This window comes from Callithrix jacchus, chromosome 1 (assembly GCF_049354715.1).
Source record: "Callithrix jacchus isolate 240 chromosome 1, calJac240_pri, whole genome shotgun sequence".
NCBI lineage: Eukaryota > Metazoa > Chordata > Mammalia > Primates > Cebidae > Callithrix > Callithrix jacchus.
In genome coordinates, this window is record NC_133502.1 from 201,512,095 (window position 1) to 201,533,219 (window position 21,125).

At 42.5% G+C, this 21,125-nt stretch overlaps 1 long non-coding RNA gene across 1 annotated transcript; it reads left to right on the forward strand.

The window, feature by feature from the left end:
• Nucleotides 1-123: 123 nt before the first annotated feature.
• Nucleotides 124-6,080, forward strand: LOC118146674 (uncharacterized). Its single transcript, XR_004732523.2, has 2 exons — nt 124-862; nt 2,429-6,080. It is a non-coding gene; the product is annotated as an uncharacterized LOC118146674 (long non-coding RNA).
• The last annotated feature ends 15,045 nt before the right edge of the window (nt 6,081-21,125 follow it).

Consider the following 21,125-nt stretch of genomic DNA (forward strand, 5'->3'; position numbering starts at 1 on the left):
CCAGGCTCATCAAGAATTAATAGCCATCAGGCTGCTGATGTGCTCCCAGCAGACCCACTTAGAGTCCTGTGTTTGTAATTCCATGCATTTGTTATCTTACCTGTTTTATCCCTGCCCATTCTAGTCTTGTGCCTCCTGATTGCTGAGTGTTCACCTGGACCTTCTGACTACCTTCCTTGTGCTATTCCATCAGCCTACAGACCCTACAGACCTGGTACCTGGATTTTTGCTGAAGATGATTCCTACCACCTTACTACTGAAGAAGACACCCATTCCATTGGACCACTGTGACTCAGGAGGCATTCAGCCATCATGATGTGGCCTTTACCTCCACTCCTGTTCTGTTCTACCGAGATTCAGCACAGCCCTTTATAGTGAAGTCAGAGTCCTCAAGCCAAATAGCTAAAGCTGTTTTATCACAACAAAGGCCTAGTTTGTTCCATGAGTGTGAATTTCTTCGGTTAAAGCCTTCAGAGACACACATAAATTTGGACCAGGGGATTTTTTTAGTTATTAATGCTATTTGAAGAAAGGCAACATCTTTTTGAGAACAGCATTGGACCGTACCACACAATCTCAAATGATTGAAATTCATGAACATCTGGGATCCCATGAAGGTCACTGCATCCTCTTTTTTCCTACTTCAAATCCTGTACTAGCCTACTGAATGAGAAAACATATTCTGACCCATTGGGACCAAATCAAGGGCACAGAGAACTCCTCATAGCATCTTCTTTGGAATTACTCAGGAACCAGAACTTTTTACACAAATGTGAGAAATTCTACCAGGGAGTCCCCTTACCTAACAGCATCTCACAAGGCTGCATCAGATTCCAGAAAAGGCTTCTCTTGATACATCAAGGTAGAACCTCTATGGTAAATCCCCTCTTATATAGCACTTTACAGTTTCAAAGCACTTGTACATAAATTTATCTCAATTATCAAAGTAACAGTGAATTATAATCACTTTTTGCAAATGAGGGAATATAAATTTTAAAAGTTAAGCAGTTATCCAAAGTGACACAGTTATGAAAGTGGTAGAGGCCAGGCTTTCTGACTCCCTGTTCAGTACTCTGCTTGGAATTAGCGTCCACTTTACCCAGTGTTAAAATGGCTGGGTATTGGGAACCTCAGGAAATTTTCCAGCTTCCTGATCTGGTGCCCCCAGTCACACAGAATGTAATAAGTGTGACCTTGTGATAGCTACATTTAGACCAAAATCCCATGGCGATATCCCCAAGGTTTAGGGGTATACTATCTCCATGGTGGAAGATTATCAAATCAAAAAGGGACATTTTCTAACAACAAAGCTACCCAACATGGAACAAAAAGCTACTTGTAGATTTTTTAAGACTTATTAATACTCCTGGGCCCTAAAAGCTTATCTGTGGTCCACTCTCTGCAAACTAATATTTAAATGAGCTGCCTGTTTTTTTTAAGGCAATACTCTGTGTGTGTGTGTGTGAATGACATGGAGAAAGCTTCTGTTACCTAGTAAGACTAAAATATGTAAGACATGTCCCTTCCACCAGTTTACATTGAGATATAGTGTATTAAAGAAGACTTGCAGCAAATTACTTCTGCTTCTATGCTTAAATTCAGAAATCTAGTTTTTTTAAAAAAGACTTGCAGCAAATAGTTCCATTTTGCTATTTTAACCCATTGTGTCCTAAGTGTAATCAAACACAGAAGGGTCTTTTTTGCATCATTCCATCTAATGGAATGCAAAAACTGTTTTAGAGCAGTATAGCCAGTGCTTCCTGATTGCCAACAGAGTGCCCTGAACACCCCAGAATAAACAGCATCTTCAAAATCCCCCTTTCTCATATCTTGTTATTAACTGTTTGAATTAATTTGTGTCTGTCATTTGAGAGTCCTCCATCTTGACCATTACCTTTATTTTCTGTCAAAGGAATCTCTAGAAGATATGTATAGAGAGACAGGAAAGGAATGGGGGAAAGTAAATTCACCCCAAATTGGATAAATTCCATGATATTTAGCAGTATACTTCTGTGTCCCTAGAATTGTACCATAACTTTAGTTTAAGGGCATTGCATCTCGGATGGGTAAGGAGTTTGGGAAGGGGTGAGAAGATATTTCAGAATTTGAGTTATGGCCCATTGAGACTTTGCTTGAGAAGTCATCCAGCCATGGACTTCTTAGAGTAATATTTACAAAGATATGGATGCATTTTTCAATCTCATGCAAAAACCCCAATGCTATTGCAACTGAAAATCATTAGCCTTGTTCTCTGATAGTTACTTACAAGCCCAACTGCAGGCAATCAAAATTTATAGCAAATGAGCTTTCACTCCATCAACCTGTAATGTGGTCTGTATTGGGGAAAAAATGAATAGAAAAACACCTTGTTTTACCACAGGCTTTGCTTACAGTTTCTGCTTTCTGTGACCTATTTTTTGTATTTCAGCATTTTGTGAACGACTTATTCTTAGATCATTGGTTTTCCAAAGGCTTTGTGGCCATGAAGCTCTTTGAGTGAAAACGTTGTAGAAGCCCAGAGTAAAAGTGAAGCTGCTCTGGATGAAGCAATGAAGCAGGAGTAGGGGCCTAAAGCCTGCTACAACTATCTTCCTTTACCACCGTGGTGACACCTAAGGGGACTTCCTTACAACACCTTGAACTCTTCAGAACACAATTTGAAAACCACTTCTCTAGACAGCGATGTGTTTGACCTGAATGGCATTCCAATCTCTTCTGTACCTCCACTCAGCATAGTTCATGTTCAGTTGATGCTGAACATTCTTAGAAATACTGTGTGCAAACTTAGAAAAGTGCAAGAAGACAGGCATGTCTTTGACCCCAGGAATGGTCATGGGCGGAAAGTGCTGTCAAGGGAATCTAGGTTAACAGCCCTCCGCTCCAGAGGGATATCCAGTGATTCCTAGAATGGGATATAGCCAGAGAACAATTCTACACGTGCTCTACACTGACAGACTCCCTTAAACAACTTCTATTCACAAACACCAGATGTGGTACTTGAAGTACATGACTTTGAAGTTTTGACCCTCCATGGATACCTGAATTGCCAGCAAGCGGGTTTTGAAGCTGGTGCCTCATTGAGGCCATATTAGAGCAACTTGTACGTTCGACCTCTTGTCATCAGCCATGGTACTCTACTTCGTGCAAGAGAAAACTATGAAAGCAGAATTCAAATACTAGCAACAGTTCCTAAAGGGACCCAATATCTGTTTATCATTCATCATCTTTTCCAAACTACACATCACTGTATGACTCAACCAGTAGCAGTTACACACTGTCCCTTGGTTTTTACTCAGTTTAACTACTGTTTCCAAGATAAACAAGCTAACAACCTTTTTAAAAAAAAAAAAAAAGCTGAAACAATTCCTTTATTTTCATCACTGGCATATCTGCCTATTCAGAATTATTACTCAACTCCTAACAGCTGATCTTCAAGAGACAGTCTTTGAATACCCCTTCTGGTATGTGATTTAAAATACAACAATTTGGAAAAGCTTCTAGCCAATAAGAGATTTTTTTTTTAATTGCTCTGTCTTGTGCTGAGGGTGTTCTTTTAAGATGGATCTTTTGATGCCTGTTACCACCACCAATAGCTGGTAGGTATAGTTGGAGGCTGGCTCTTTGAGCAGGCCATGATAAGCTTACTCACTGGGTATTTCAGGTAGCTTATTACCTGCCTTTTTGCTGGAAACAGACTGATTTGAAAAACAAAATTTATGAAGACTGCGGCTAAGGATTTTATCAGTAGACTTAAGAGCTTTTGTCCTTGTGGATATTTTTGTGGAACCACATCAGTCTTAGTACTATCATTTTACAGTGATTCAGAGCAGCTGACTTCATTCTTGCCATAATATACTTAAGGCAGGCATTGTAACAGATATTAAGACAACTTAATCTGTTTCAGCAGGAAGGATTCCATTCATAAACTCACAAGCCAGATCATGTTGAACAAGGAGACTTTGATGTGTATCATGAGAAAAGTCATTCCTTTACTCCCCAATTTAAAGACCAGCCATCCTGAGCTACTCCAGTGAATGCACTGGTTAAACTTTGGGAATAGTTTCTTTATATCCTTGTCTCTCTCTAGGCCAGTTGTGATTACATGACTCCACATCTCATCAAACAAGGCCTACGGCTGGTTGCTGTAGACTGCTCACCCTCAACAAATAAAATCTGGATGACTAGCCTGCTTGTATTTGCAACTGTTATTTGTAAAGAAGGTATCTTCAATTTTCTACAGCCTTCAAATTGTCAGCTCTTTTTTTCCTTCTCTAATTTTTTTGTACTTACAGAAAAAGACATTGATCTATACTGCCATTCCCTCTAATCCTGCCATACTCGGTCAAAATGAACGACTTAAGATGAAGATGATCATCTGCTCAAGAGTCTAAAATATACATCGTGTATAAGAATTGGAGATTAGAAAAGCAACCTAAAACTTAAACCTAGGAGCTTGCCTACTATCTCCATGCCTCAGATTTCATCTCAATCTTTGAACAGCACCATTCAACCAATCTGAGGCCTTGACTTATAAGATGATTCTCAGAGATGGGCTGAGTTACGAAAGATGACGCCTTGATTACCAAAGAAAGTAGGGCCAACTTTGACAAACCTGGCTCTGCTGACCCTGTCACTCCCAGATGTAGCATAGACTCTTAAACAGAACCTCAAGTCTGTTTGAGGATAAGGCCTTCTCCTGAGCTGAAAGTTCTTTGGCAGATGAGCAGGAAACTGAAATCTGATGGACCTGACTGGCTCTGTAAGATCAGAAAACTGTATCCAGAGTAAGCCCTATGGATTAACCCTGGAGTACCCAGGGTAAAAACTAATTTACAGAATTTCCTTATTAATCTGCCTATTTTTCCAGATCATATTCTGGCTATTGGTATGACTGGCCCTTCTGAAGTTACTCTACTTGTCTATTTTCCTGACTCAGCTCTTGCCTGCCTTTTTCACATGTTGCTGCAATTTGACTCACTGACCTTGAGAAGACTACAGCCAATTTTAGCCTATCCTGTGCCCAATACAACAAGGATTTTTAATAGAAACAACCCACACCTCACCTACTAGGACTCAACAATCACAACAGGAAGGACCATGCTGTGTACTCCTTGATCAGGAGCTTTTTTAAAGATACTTCTAAGTGCAGAGTAAGCCTCTGTTCCTGTGTGTATTTGATCACTTTCAGCACCTGGAACCTCTTCTATCAGATCTGGAAGGAATACAGCAGATTCAAAGCGGTGTCCATTTCTCTCCTGTAGTAGTGCAGAAATGAGTCTGATTTACCAGTGCACACACAACTGTACCAGTTCAACCGGCAAAAAGGAACACAAGAAAAGTTTCCACTGTACTTAAAATTTACCACTGACTCAAATTGCATCACAGAATTATTTAATGTAGAAGGCTAGTTGTCTTGCTTCACATCAGCAGGACAGTTGGGCTCTCAGACTCCTGATCACTGAGTTTGCTTGTATTGAAACTCTGTGGTTTTATCCAAAGTATGCTATTGGACATGATTATTATTCCATTCAAATGGATTACAGACTTCTTGAGGACAGGACAAACTTAGAATACTTTTATAACCGAGGAAGAAACCATGCCAGTTATTAGCATTCAACTTCATAAACAGAGATTAAGATTTTTCATACTGTTCTTATCCTGGACAGCAGTAGTTTTTAATTGCCCAGCATCCATTCCATCTCATTGTAACAACTCTATGATGTTTCTTAAAACCACCTCTTCCTGTTTTTAGTCTGTGTGGTTTGGACAGTTTGACCCAACCTTGAGTGAGCTTTGTGGATGGACATGTAATTGAGACCTCATCAATCAGCAAATCCATCTGAACTGTGGAGGAGAAGCTCTCTTTACTGAGGTGCTTTAGCTTTGTGGGATGAAAACCTCAAACCAACAGGGCCTACCATGTAGAGAACGAAGCCAGTGCAGGGGAAAGCAGAGCCAAAATAATGGAGAGACTTGAATCCTGATGACAACGTTTGTGCCCCTGGATCCAACCGTGCCTGAAGCTAGTATCCCCTGGACTTTTCAGTTATGTGAACCAATAAATACCCTTTTTTGCTTAAGTTACTTTGAGTTGGGTTTCTCTTACTTGAAACTGAATCCACATTAGTATATCTACCAACATTGAAACTTGACAGATCCAAGTATTTATTAAGCTAGAAGTCATGGTCACTTAAATTATTTTCCAAAGTGGAAGACAAAATGAAACAGGAACTGAGAGAATATTTAAGATACCACAGAAGCATAAAAATAACATGGTAGAAAGTAATAGAAGACCTAAATGCCATTAAAGGATAGGCTAAGGTATGGTTCATCCATGTAGGAAAATCTTACATTTATTAAAACGAATAAAGTACATTCATAGTGTATGGAAAAATGGCCATGATACATTAGGTGAGACAACCTATTGATAGAAAAGCGTATAGTATGAACTCATTTTAAAAATGTGTGTGCTTATGTTTATAAATGCATAGAAAAGTCTATTCGTGGCTTTCTTTGAACAGTGTAGGTTACATGAGACTTTCAGCCTTATACATTTCTGTATTTTACACTACCCACATTACTTTTAAACTTTATTTAAATAAAGAATTTTTTAAATTTAGTGCTTACTGTTTGTCCTTAGCAAGTTATTTAACACTGAGCCTGAAGGGGCCGGGCGCGGTGGCTCACGCCTGTAATCCCAGCACTTTGGGAGGCCGAGGCAGGTGGATCATGAGGTCAACAGATCGAGACCATCCTGGTCAACATGAAACCCTGTCTCTACTAAAAATACAAAAAATTAGCTGGGCACGGTGATGCCTGCCTATAATCCCAGCTACTCAGGAAGCTGAGGCAGGAGAATTGCCAGGAGGCAGAGGTTGTGGTGAGCCAAGATGGTGCCATTGCACTGCAGCCTGGGTAACAAGAGTGAAACTCCATCTCAAAAGAAAAAAAATTGTTAATAATCTAACAATACCCACTTTTATGTTAGTAAATATTAAAATATATTAATCATTCATTACCCAAGTTGACAGATTGCTACACCTTTACTTGTTTGAGAAACTCAGAGCTCAGTAATTGTTCTTTGATTTTTTTTTAAGCATGTCTCCTTCAAATAATTTTATTTAGATTATCAGAATTTTACGGTTTTAAGGTTCGTCAAAAATGTTTCTAGTTCTTGACTGATGTTAATCTACTAAGACTATTGCACCATCCACATTAGGCAGAAAACAGAAGGAAAGTCGCATCTTTTTAAAAATCAGTTATTCCAATGTCACTGCAATTAAGGTCAATAGTGAGCTTTTAATTGCTAAATCCATTACACATGCATCTTATCTGAATTTTCAGCAGCACAGCTAACTCCCACCAGCTTCTCGAAATACTCTTCCCTTAAGTACTGTTTATACTTCATTTTCTTTTCAACTTGCTGGCTACTCCTTTATTGTAGGTCCTTCTCTCCGTCATGTAAATATTGGTATAGTGAGCATCCATTGTTTGGCTTGTCAAAAATTACTTCCCCTTTCCTTTAATGATAGATCCCCACTTAACTCTTTAGAAAGCTACTCCTTTCCATTCAGTGGAAATGTAGATTATTGTACTCTGGCCTCATGCCCCCTGGCTGAGGTTTGAGCAGTTCAAGCTCATCCTATCAAATTTCCCACCAGGACTTTGATTCTTAAGAGGTGACCATAAACAAAGTGACCAGAGTTGAGTCATTCTGATGGTAGTGTTCCAAAGAAAACATGGAAAAGTTTATGAAAGGAGATGTCCATAGTACCCTGGCTCCTATTCTCTATTCCTGGTTGTCAGGGTTTTCCTTTAATTGTATAAACTATCGTATAGCCTCCTTATGATAAGTTTCCTTTTTATCAGCCAAAATGGGTTGCTTGTGACCAAATGACTAATTACAGAAATTGGTGCCAGAGAGTTAAATTGTAGGCTTCTAACCCACAGGAACATACAGAGGATCTGGAATTGACTCTTGTGCTGTGTTAATGGCACCAGTAACTCTTTCATGTGTTCCTGGGAGGATAAATCTACCAGTTAAGATAGCAAAACAGCAATATCCCTTCTTGTCATTTGGAATCATGTACCTATTGCGAGTAAAATTTGGAGAACCAGGTAACTGTTGACAGTAGGACAATTTAAAGTGGATAGGTGGGGCCCAGTGGCTCATGCCTGTAATCCCACCACCTTGAGAGGCTGAGGTGGGCAGATCATCTTAGGTCAGGAGTTCAAGACCAGCCTGGGCAACATGGTGAAACCCCGTGTCTACAAAAATTAGCAGGGCATGATGGCGGGCACCTGTAATCTCAGCTACTCAGGAGGCTGAAGAGGGAGAATTGCTTTAACCCAGGAGGCAGAGATTGTAGTGAGCCAAGATTGCAACATTGCACTCCAGCCTGGGCGACAGCACAAGACTTCATCTCAAAAACAAAAAAAAATTAGCCGGGCATGGTGGTGGATGCTTGTAATCCCAACTACTCAGGAGGCTGAAGCAGAAGAAACGCTTGAACCTGGGGTGCAGAGTTTGCAGTGAGCTGAGATTGTGCCACTACACTCCAGCCTAGGCAACAACGAGACTGTCTCAAAAAAATAAAAGTGGATAAAGCAGGCCAAGACCATTGAGTTGGAATGGTTACTTTGATTGCATTAGTTATTTTTTTTTTATTTTTGGAGATAGAGTCTCACTTCGACACCCAGGCTAGGGTACAATGGCATGATCTTGGCTCACTACAACCTCCACCTCCCTGGTTCAAGCGATTCTCCTGCCTCAGCCTCCCAAGTAGCTGGGATTACAGTCATGTACCATCATGCCCAGCAAATTTTTGTATTTTTAGTAGAAACAGGGTTTCACCATGTTGGCTGGTCTCAAAACTCCTGACCTCGGGTGATCCGCCCACCTTGGACTCCCAAAGTGCTGAATTACAGGCATACGCCACCAAGCCTGGCTCCATTAACTATTTTTAAAGTGAAGGGCATCAGCTCAAACCCAGAAACTGACCTGCGGGCATAGAGTAAAATATAGGGCTATTTTATATCTAGGATAAGTGAATCCGTGCTTAAATCCAAACTAGTACTTGGAGATTCTTCAAATTGTGAAATTACAATGCTGGTTGAATTTGTAGCATTACTAAGGTCTCTTGTGAGAGATGGTATTAATCAGAAAAGACTTACCTATAGAATGCTGATATTGCGTTCAGAAGATTAGAGAATCCCAATCCTCCAGATATCTCAGGAATGAAGGTTTGAGTTACCCTGTTACTCAAAAATCCTTGATTGAATTAGACAAAAAAGTATAGCCAAAAAGGAAGAGATAAATAGTGGCTATAGCCCCATAACCTGTTGGAAAAGTAAGATCTGCAGCCTCTGCCCCCATATCTCTTCATTCGTCTTATTTTATTTCTCCCTCACTTTATTCATTACAGTATTCTGCGCTAACACATTCTGGCTGAAGTTTGAGGATGGTCCAAGTTAATCCAATTGGATTTCCCCTCCCTTGGAGCTGAGCCATTTTGATGGCAGTATCCCCTCACTGATGTGTATGATTGTGTTGATGATGGTTAAATATATCAGGAAATCCATAAATTGCAGATTATCAAGATGGGGTTAAGAACTAGAGAAAGATGAGCATCACCCAGAAATCTTAGACTTAAAACTAGAAATTATTTTATGTTATCTCCCTTTAGGGGAGATTATGTTGATTGAAGGTATTAAGATTGTTCATGTTGAGGAATGCATGTCCACATAGCGTACGATAGCCTACCTAGTGTTAATTTTTTCCCCTCTGAGAATAGCACTTCACTTTTACTTTGGGAAACGACCCCTTTCCCATGCCATGTAAGCCCAGAGGATAATGTGCAAGAGGGATATGAGTTTCTGAAAGGAGTATGCTTGAGTTCCAGGTGACTGATCCTCAGCCTTTGAATAGGCCCCTCCCTACAACAGAGAAAGGGTTATCCACTAGCGTGCCACTTCTGACAAAGACGTGTTGTCTCCCTGTATTTGTTCTTCCCAGAGTAAACACAGGAGGCTGAGGCAGGAGAATTGCTTGAACCCGGGGAGGCAGAGGTTGCAGTGAGCCGAGATCACGCCACTGCACTTTAGCCTGGGGAACAAGAGTGAGATCCATTTCAAGAAAAAAAAAATCATAAATTAATAAATTGGTCCCTTGCTTTATTAGTTCAGTGGCCCTCCTTTATGCTCTTGGAGTCCCACTGTTGTGGACATCCATTGCTTTTGTCTGCCCAGCATCCATCTTCACTCTTTTGATAAGGGAATATTCATTGCCCTGTGAGTTTCCAACCTTCCTTCACTTTCTGTCTGTTCACTACCCCTGGCTCCAGGACTGAGCAAGTAACTCAGACTGACCAGAGCACTACAGCCCCTTGGTCAGGGTAGTTGGATATGGAGTGAGTATATGATCCAAGCCAAGTCAGTTTTATACAAATAGAGCTAATGGGGATGGGGTAATTTCCTTTTTAATCCATTGAATTTAGAACTGTAAGATGGTAAGGCTGGCATTATTGGCAGCCTCTTGCTACCACAAGGAGTGCTCATCTGAGAATGGAATCTATGCAGGGGACTAAAAAATCCTAAAGACATTGTTATCTTCTTGATCTGGCCATGCCTGAAGCTCCCCCGGGCTCTTTTGCAAACCAATAGATTTGCTTTTTGCTTATTCGGTTTGAGTTGTCTTCTCTTTTTATGAAATGGACAGAGTCCTGACTAAACCATCCCCATTTCAACTTTTTTTTTTTTTTTTTTTAAAGACAGGGTTTCACCGTGTTGGTCAGGCTGGTCTTGAACTCCCGACCTCACGTGATCCGCCTGCCTTGGCCTCCAAAGTGCTTGGATTACAGGTGTGAGCCACCACGCCCGGCCTCCATTTCAATTTATTACCAGCACCTGACACATTGAAAGTGTTGAGGAAGTAATATGAGAACAATTCATAAGAGGCAGAAACTTAGAACCTGTTAATTCCAGTAGATAGAGCCAAGCAAGTTTCTGCATTAGCAAAGCCAAGGAGACTGACAAGCTACTTCACCTCTCTGACCCTGTTTCTTTATTCATAGGAAAAGGAGTGGTAGCTGGCCTTGGTGGCACATGCCTGTAGTCCCAGCTATTCGGGAGGCTGAGGCAGGAGGATTACTTGAGCCCAGGAGTTCAAGGCTGTAGTGCACTATTATTGCTCCTATGAATAGCTCCTGCACTCCAGCCTGGGCCACATGGCAAGACTCCATCTCAAAAAGGGGAAGGGGGCAGGTGGGGAGTAACAACAGTCTCTACCTCAAATATTGTGAGGATTAGGGAGTGAGATGATAAACACACAGTGCTGAGCACAGTGCCTGACATGTAGTTAGCCCTCAGCAAATGACAGTTGTTAGCAATAATGCTGTTAAGGCAGCATATTCTGGAAGACTCAGCTCAGCCACCCATTCCCTTGCCATCTTTTTAACCACAGGCACAATTGCTGGTGTCAGTGACATGCACCTGCTATCATATTCAATTTGTTTTATAAGGAAAAGCAATTTCTTATTAACCCCACCACCCTCAGGAATGCTGTTGACAGAAAAAAATGTCACATTCCTTTTCTCTCATGGGCTGAGATCCTTGGATGCCACTCATGCCAGATGGCCAGTTAGCAAATGTAGTAGGAGGCCTGGATTAAGAAGGTCCAATTCTCATTCATAGAAATATGGCCTTTCTTGGGCAGATCACTTGAGGCCAGGAGTTTGAATCCTGGCCAATATGGTGAAACCCTGTCTCTACTAAAAATACAAAAATTAGCCAGGTGTGGTGGTGCACACCTATAATCCTAGCTACTCTGGAGGCTGAGGTAGGAGAATTGCTTGAAACCGGGAGGCGGAGGTTGCAATGAGCTGAGATTCCACCACTACACTTGGCTGGATGACAGAGTGAGACTCCATCTCAAAAAAAGAAATATGGCCTTTCTCATCTCTGTCAGAGCAAGTGGACAGTCCTGGGAGTCTGGGCGCACTCCAGATGAATAAATGGCTTACCATTGCACTGACTGCATCAAATAAAGGTCCCACACCCTCAACTGCTACTTGCTATTAAAAAAAAAAAAAAAAAAACAAGCTCAGTGGCTAACACCTGTAATCCCAGCACTTTGGGAGGCTGAGGTGGGTGAATTACAAGGTCAGGAGTTCAAGCCCAGCCTGGCCAACATGATGAAACCCAGTCTCTACTAAAAATAAAAACATTAGCTGGGCATAGTGGCGGGCACCTATAATCCCAGCTACTCAGGAGGCTGAGGCAGGAGAATTTCTTGAACCTGGGAGGTGGAGTTTGTAGTGAGGCAAGATTACCACTACACTCCATCCAGCCCAGGAAACAGAGTGAGACTCCATCTCAAAACAAACAAACCACAGGTTTATTTAAGTCAGAGTCCTGGTCCTTTACACCAAAAAAAATAAAAGGTATTTTTCTGCTTATGTGTAATTCCAGACAATTAGAATATCCCAGAAGTCCTCACAGTTTTATCCCAGATTGCCATCCCAAACCAGCAGGTCTCCACGTCTTAAAGCTGAAATAAGACCTAGGGGTTAAGTCAGGGAAATGGGCTGAAACTAGATCAACAATTTTATCAAGAGCAAAACACTGAGAGCCTTAAGGATACCTGGGCTCATCTTTGCCATTCTCCAGAAGTGGAACAGAAACAGCAGAATCAGGCCGGGCATGGTGGCTCACACCTGTAATCCCAGCACTTTGGGAAGCCGAGGCAGGCAGATCACCTGAGGTCAGGAGTTCAAGACCAGCACAGCCAATATGGTGAAACCCCATCTCTACAAAAATACAAAAATTAGCTGGGCATGATGGCGGGTGCCTGTAACCCAGCTACTCAGGAGGCTGAGGCAGGAGAATCACTTGAATCCGGGAGGTGGAGGTTGCAGTCAGCCAAGATTACGCCATTGCACTCCAGCCTAGGCAACAGAGCAAGACTCCATCTCAGAAAAAAAAAAAAACAAAAACAGCAGAATCACGTTTGCCTGATTCAACACTTGGCCTCTTTGGACAAGAGACTGATTTCTCAGGTTCAGATGATTCCTGGGACTGTTTGCAATTAGAGAGAAGATAAGTCCAGAGGCTGTTTTAGGTCTTCAAGGACTCAGAAGACATATATAGAACATGGCTTCCATGGATGTGGCGAGACAGGAGAACCATCGAGCTCAGGCTCCAGTCATAAATGTTTGCTGGCATGCTCACAATACAACAATGACAATCCTCAAAATGACATTCAACTTGCATCCCATCCTAAGAACAAGCACCTGGAGCACACTATGAATTAATATTTTAAATCCTGTTTGTCTTGTGACCAATACAATTATTCTGGAATGTATTCTGTGTGTATTTTACAATATTCATTTTCCAATGTGGTCACGTAAGTTATACCACAAATTTTGGAACGTGTATGACAAATCAAGAATGAAATCACATAAATATGTGCATGCACACACACTGCCACTACTACTGCTGATCTGAGACAGCCCTGGAAACCAGCCCCAGAGATAGGGCCTGGAAGAGGTTTTGATGAAAAGCAGCCTGTAGTAGAACAGGCTTCGTTGCAGGTCCTACAGAAGAACTGGGTTGAGTTATGCAGCTTCTCCCGTCACTTTCTGGCCCAAAGGAAGCCCCACCCCCAACCACTTTGAGATGCTACATTATGTTTAACTGTGGGAAAACCCACCGTGATAAAAAATGAATGTGGAAAAGTTTCAGGAAACCTCAAGTCTATAATAGCAAGAATCCTTGGCTTTGGCCAAAAAGCAAATTGATACCAAGTTGTTCTTAGCACTTCGCCAAATGGATTACTATTTCCTTGAGCCTGGAGCACCCAAAAAGGAAATGAGGGCTAAGGCTGCTGTGTTTATAGCTCTTTGCCAAGATACCTCTCCCAGTACCCTCTTTTAAGGCAAAGAATCCTGCTCCAATAGCATTCAGTCCCAACAGCCCTTTGGACCCTTCATGACAACCACATACTCTTGCTTCACTTCTGTTCTTGTCCTTAGGACCTAACAGCCTAAGAAAGAAAGGCAGAACCTGTTTGTTCCCTTCTTTCTTTCCCTCTCTCATTTCCTGTTCTTTCTTCCACTCGGAAAATTTGAGTCAAACTTCCATGTGTCTCCCACATAGGCCTTACAGGAAACCACTTCCTTTTACACATCTGTGGGTACCCTAGATGGAAGGGATCCTCACACACTCTCCCTGGTTCTGGCTCCTTCCCCTTTCCCCCAGTCCTATAGTATCCATCTCCTACCCCTGCCTTGTGAAATTTCATAAGGAGGAAGGTCACTCAACATCTGTCAAGACTCATACAAGATAAAGAGCTATAAGAAATTCAGAAACTTTACATGCAGATTGCTTCTAAAAACTGGGGCCAAGATGTGGTATACAGGCCATACAAGTTGTTGGGTCCAGTGCAAAATGAAAATGCCGGGCCCCTTGTTCAAAAATTATTAAGAATTTCAGGCTGGGCGCGGTGGCTCAAGCCTGTAATCCCAGCACTTTGGGAGGCCGAGGCGGGTGGATCACGAGGTCAAGAGATCGAGACCATCCTGGTCAACATGGTGAAACCCCGTCTCTACTAAAAATACAAAAAATTAGCTGGGTGCGGTGGCGCGTGCCTGTAATCCCAGCTACTCAGGAGGCTGAGGCAGGAGAATTGCCTGTACCAAGGAGGTGGAGGTTGCGGTGAGCCAAGATCGTGCCATTGCACTCCAGCCTAGGTAACAAGAGCGAAGCTCCATCTCGGAAAAAAAAAAAGAATTTCAAGATGGGGCCCAGCGCAGTGGCTCACGCCTCTAATCCCAGTACTTTGGAAGGCCAAGGCAGGTGGATCAAAGCAGGAGGTCAAGAGATTGAGACCACCCTGGCCAACATGGTGAAACCCTGTCTCTACTAAAAATACAAAAATTAGCCAGGTGTTTGGCATGAACCTGTAAGTCTCAACTACTTGGGAGGTTGAGGAGGAAGAATCGCTTGAAGCCGGGAGGTGGAGGTTGCAGTTAGTGGAGACTGCGCCACTGGGCTCCAGCCTGGTAAGACTCTGTCTCAAAAAAAAAAAAAGAATTTCAAGATGGTGACAGCACAGCATAAAACAAATGTGAGGCCCTTTTGGGAGCAAGACCCTTCTAAGTATGGAGGCTTGTGTGACTCCACAGGTTGCATGCTCAGGAATCTGCCCCTCATGATGGTATATTTTGCTCAAATATCCTTTGGTTAACCATCTAAAACATGCCTATACCACCCAGTCTCCCAATTCTGGACAGCATTCATTGACATGATTGCAAGACATGATAATAACTGATTAGGGCTGGGAATGGGACTAAGATCTCTGCTTTTATCCACTGTCTGAGGATCCCCTCCATATAGAGGACCCACAGCTATGTAGTTAGTTAATACTCAGAGCACTGCCCAGGAGGAAAACTAGTCTCCTAGGTTGCAAATGATCTTCTACACAGGCTTCTAACCAAAACCTCATCTTTCCAGCCATATATCTTTTTCAGTCTGGAAAACAGTGGACCTATGATGGCAGATGAATAAGAACAGAACTTTTTTTTTTCTATTTCTTTTTTTTTAATTGCATTTTAGGTTTTGGGGTACATGTGAAGAACATGCAAGATAGTTGCATAGGTACACACACATGGCAGTGTGATTTGCTGCCTTCCTCCCCTTCACCTATATCTGGCATTTCTCCCCATGCTGTCTCTCCCCAACTCCCCACCCCCCGCTGTCCCTCCCCTATTCCCTCCAACAGACCCCAGTGTGTAGTGCTCCCCTCCCTGTGTCCATGTGTTCTCATTGTTCAACACCCGCGTATGAGTGAGAACATGCGGTATTTTTCTGTTCTTGAGTCAGTTTGCTGAGAATGAGGGTTTCCAGGTTCATCCATGTCCCTACAAAGGACACGAACTCATCGTTTTTGATGGCTGCATAAGATTCCATGGTGTATATGTGCCACATTTCCCTGCCCAGTCTATCATTGATGGGCATTTGGGTTGGTTCCAGGTCTTTGCTATTGTAAACAGTGCTGCAATGAACATTCGTATGCATGTGTCCTTATAGTAGAACGATTTATAATCCTTTGGATATATATCCAGTAATGGGATTGCTGGGTCAAATGGAATTTCTATTTCTAGGTCCTTGAGGAATCGCCACACTGTCTTCCACAATGATTAAACTAATTTACACTCCCACCAACAGTGTAAAAGTGTTCCTATTTCTCCACATCCTCTCCAGCATCTGCTGTCTCCAGATTTTTTGATGATTGCCATTCTAACTGGCGTGAGATGGTATCTCAATGTAGTTTTGATTTGCATTTCTCTAATGACCAGTGATGATAAGCATTTTTTCATGTTGGCCTCATGTATGTGTTCTTTTGTAAAGTGTCTGTTCATATCCTTTGCCCACTTTTGAATGGGTTTGTTTTTTTCTTGTAAATCTGTTTTTGTTCTTTGTAAATTCTGGATATCAGCCCTTTGTCAGATGGGTAAACTGCAAAAATTTTTTCCCATTCTGTTGGTTGCCAATTCACTCTAATGACTGTTTCTTTTGCCATGCAGAAGCTGTGGAGTTTGATTAGGTCCCATTTGTCTATTTTGGCTTTTGTTGCCAATGCTTTTGGTGTTTTGGTCATGAAGTCCTTGCCTACTCCTATGTCCTGAATGGTTTTGCTTAGATTTTCTTCTAGGGTTTTTATGGTGCCAGGTCTTATGTTTAAGTCTTTAATCCATCTGGAGTTCGTTTTAGTGTAAGGTGTTAGGAAGGGGTCCAGTTTCTGCTTTCTGCACATGGCTAGCCAGTTTTCCCAACACCATTTATTAAACAGGGAATCCTTTCCCCATTGCTTGTTTTTGTCAGGTTTGTCAAAGATTGGATAGTTGTAGATATGTTGTGTTGCCTCCGAGGCCTTTGTTCTCTTCCATTGGTCTATATCTCTGAAGAACAGGACTTTTTAGCCACTCAGATTAGGAGATGGTGATAACAGAATAATAGCTTTCTTTTATCAAACCCTTAGTATGTGCCAGACACTGCTCTGCAATTTACAGACATCATCTCATTTTATATATTTCAGGTATTAATTTTATTCCATAGCCCTAGCTGAATAAGTTTCCCATACCTTTTATAGGTTATTTCATGCACCCTGACTCTACTTATTCACACAGCCCTACCCCTGGCCATGACTCTTTGTGATGACGGAAAACTAAGGCACATTCCATACTGGGCACCACATGGAAAAAGAGTACCTCCTCCACCTGCTATTAGACACCATGCCCAGGACACTTCCTTCTGCTGCCCAGGGACACTGGCTCTTCCTTCAGTCCCCCAACTGACTTCAGATATACACCTGGACATTCACCTTCTTTAGCTGTAAGGACAAGCAAGAACCAGGTCTCCTCCATGTTTTGAACATCTTCAAATCCTCTCCCCTTCTTATTTCAAACCTTTGCATGGCCTTGAAACACCAAATACTTAGGACATCTCTGGATAGGATATGAGACAACAGTATCATCAGCCTTTATTTGCTGGGGCTGGGCTGGAGGTAAGAGCCTCTTACATCAGAGACTGTTTTATGCTTTCCTCTAATAACTTGCCAAGTAACATCAGATGAAGAAGCTTTGACTGGAAGTCATTAATTTAAGGTTTTATAGGTAGGAAGTGGCAGGGCCAAGATTTGAAGCTGCCTGATCTGTTCCCCAGATGTGAGCCACCTGCCACCATCGAGATCACCTTCAGAGAGTTCGTTCAAAACTTCCCAGGCCTCACACTGGCCTACAGAATGAAAACCTCTAAAGAGAATCTGCACTTTAAAAATATTCTACATGTCATCTAGAAGCTTCTGGAATTTCTATCTGGAATTCCAGGCAACCTCACAATATTAAGTGGCAGACAGGCTCTAAGGTGTTCTTACCCCCACCTCACTCCAATTATCCATGCTTCCTGGTATTCACATCTATCTTAGTCATCTCAGACTGCCATCACAAGATACCACAGACTGACTGGTGTAAACAACAGAAATTAATTTCTCACACTTCTGGAGGCTGGAAATCTGAGATTAGGGTGATTAGCTGCCTTGGTTTCCGATGAGGGCTCTTTCTAGCTTATATATTGTAGCCTTCTCAATATATCATCTCATGGCTTTTACTTGGTGCCTGCACATAGAGAAGGAACTCTTCTTACAAGGTTACTAATCCTATCAGATCAAGGCCGCACCCTGTGACCTCATTTAATATTACACCTTAGAGGCTCATCTTCAAATATAGTCACACTGCAGGGGTGAGGGTTAGGGCTCCAATGTGAATTTTATTGAAATATTCAGTCCATAACAACACCTTTGTGTCATCCCTTCCCTTTCAGTTGACTTCCCCTTGAGGTGGGATTTATGATTTCCTTTTAGAAAATAGTGTCTTGGCTGGGCATGGTGACTCACTCCTGTAATCCCAGCACTTTGGGAGGCCAAGGCAGGAGGAACATTTGAGGACCAGGCCCCTGTGCTAAGTACTGGAGCTACTGAGATAAGGTAGCATGAAGTCACTTTATTTGCTTGTTTGTTTAGTTTTTGAGACTGCTCTGTTACCCAGGCTGGAGTGCAGTGGCACAATCTTTGCTCACTGCAACCTCTACCTCCCAGGTTCAGGCGATTCTCCTGCCTCAGCCTTCCGAGTAGCTGGGATTACAGACATGCACCACTATGCCCAGCTAATTTTTTTCAAGACCAGTCTGGCCAACATGATGAAACCCCGTCTCTACTAAAAAAAAAAAAAAAAATTAGCCAGTCGTGGTGGCATGTGCTTATAGTCCCAGTTACTCAAGAGGCTGAGCCAGGAGAATTACTTGAACCTGGAAGGTGGAGGTTGCAGTGATCCAAGATTATGCCACTGTGCTGGGTGACAAAAACAAGACCCTGCCTCAAAAAAAAAAGAAAGAAAAAGAAAATGGTGTCTTGCACTAGAAGCTTTTCTTGCTGGTTTGTTAAAGAAAGTGGACATGCTGGGAAATCCCACATGGCAAGAAACCTGTGGGTAGCGTCTAGGAGCTGAGGGTGGCTTCCAAGCAAAGGACAGCAAGAAGCTGGAGCCCTCTGTCCCACAGCTCCAAGAAACTGAATTCTGCCAACAACTTGAGTGTGCTTGGAAGTGGATTCTTCCCCATTCATACATCTGGATAAGAACACAGCTCACCCAACATCTTGACTGTAGCCTTGTGGGTCACTGAGCAGAGGACTCAGCTAAGCCATGCCTGGATTCCCACAGAAACTATAAGATAATGAGTGCTGTTTTAAACCACTGAGTATGTGGTAATTTGTTGTATAGCAAGGAAAAACCAATAAATTAGAAAACCCTGCTGGGTGTGGTGGCTAGCATCTGTAATCCAAGCACTTTGGAGGCCAAGGCAGGTGGATCACCTGAGGTTGGGAGTTCAAGACCAGCCTGACCAACATGGTGAAACCCCATCTTTAAAAAAGAAAGAAAGAAAGAAAACCCCACAGCTGGGGCCAGGTGCGGTGGCTCACGCCTGTAATCCCAGCACCTTGGGAGGCTGAGGCCGACAGATCACAAGGTCAGGCATTTGAGACCCACCTGACTAACATGGTGAAGCCCCATCTCTACTAAAAATACAAAAATTAGCTGGGTGTGGTGGCACACATCTGCAATCCCAGCTACTCAGAAGGTTGAGGCAGGAGAATCACTTGAACCTGGGAAGCAGAGGTTGCAGTGAGCAGAGACTGTGCCACTGCACCCCAGCTTGGGTAACAGAGCAAGACTCCATCTCAAAAAAAAAAAGAAAGAAAAGAAAACCTCACAGTCTTCACCCACAAGGCTGCATGGATGGTTCCTCTCTTTTTCACTTCTACCCAGAAGTAACTTGTGTACTTACTGAGCGTGACAAACGGCATGTGCCAAAAGGCCTGCTTTTAAATGTTTTAATTTCTTGATTATCAAAAATAATAGATGTTCATTGCAGAAAATCTGGAAACACACCAAAAAGAAAATAAAAATTACCCAGAATAATTTCCTCCTGCCGACTTAGATAACCACAGATAACACATTGGCAACCAGCCTTCACCACCTTGGTTCTATACAGAGAGGCGGGATAAAGTTACAGACAGATACTGTTCTGTATGGACTGTTTTGTAACTTGCTCTTTCCACAGTGTCAGCTCACATCTTGTGAAGAATTTGAAGCATCAGAGGGGTAAATTTGTTTCTGGCATTTTGGAGCATTGTCAAATTCCATTTTTAATGACCTCAGGTTCTTCCCAGAGTAAAGTTTGGCAAAGGAGACTCATTAAAAGGAAACTGAGGCCAGAGAGGGAAGGACATGCCCAAGGCCAGATAGCCTGTTGGCACCCAGAGAGTTCCCTACCTCCAAATTCCTCATAACATCATAGTTTAGCTGCTGTGTTCCCAGAGCCCACGCACTGCCCCAAAGCTGTACCCTTGGAATTATTATCAGAGATAAGTTCCTTTAAGCCACACTCTCCAATGAAGGGGGGTCCTTGGAGGGACTTGGAAGAGGAGGAAGCTAGAACCCTCCGACTGAGATTTGGCCAGCCACCACCCAGGAGGCCCAATTCTCCGCTGGACCCCGGAGCAACTGAAAATCAACTCCTGTAGTATCATTCCAGAACTTCAAGCATTTGGACTTGTTTTATTTCACTTTATTTATTTATTTATTTTTTATTGAGACAGGACTTCACTCTGTCACCTAGGCTGGAGTGCAGTGGTATGATAGCTCACTGCAATCTCCACCTCCCAGGCTTAAGTGATCCTTCCATCTCAGCTTTCCTAGTAACTGCCACCACACCCAGCTAATTTTTTTTTTTTTTTAGATGGAGTTTTACTCTGTCTCCAGGCTGGAGTGCAGTGGCGCAGTCTCAGCTCACTGCAACCTCCACCTCCTGGGTTCAAGCGATTCTTCTGCCTCAGCCTCCCAAGTAGCTGGGACTACAGGCGCGTACCACCATGCCTGCCTAATTTCTGTATTTTTAGTAGAGACGGAGTTTCACCATGTTGGTCAGGATGGTCTCGATCTCTTGACCTCGTGATCTCCTGCCTCAGCCTCCCAAAGTGCTGGGATTACAGGCGCCCAGCTAATTTTTGT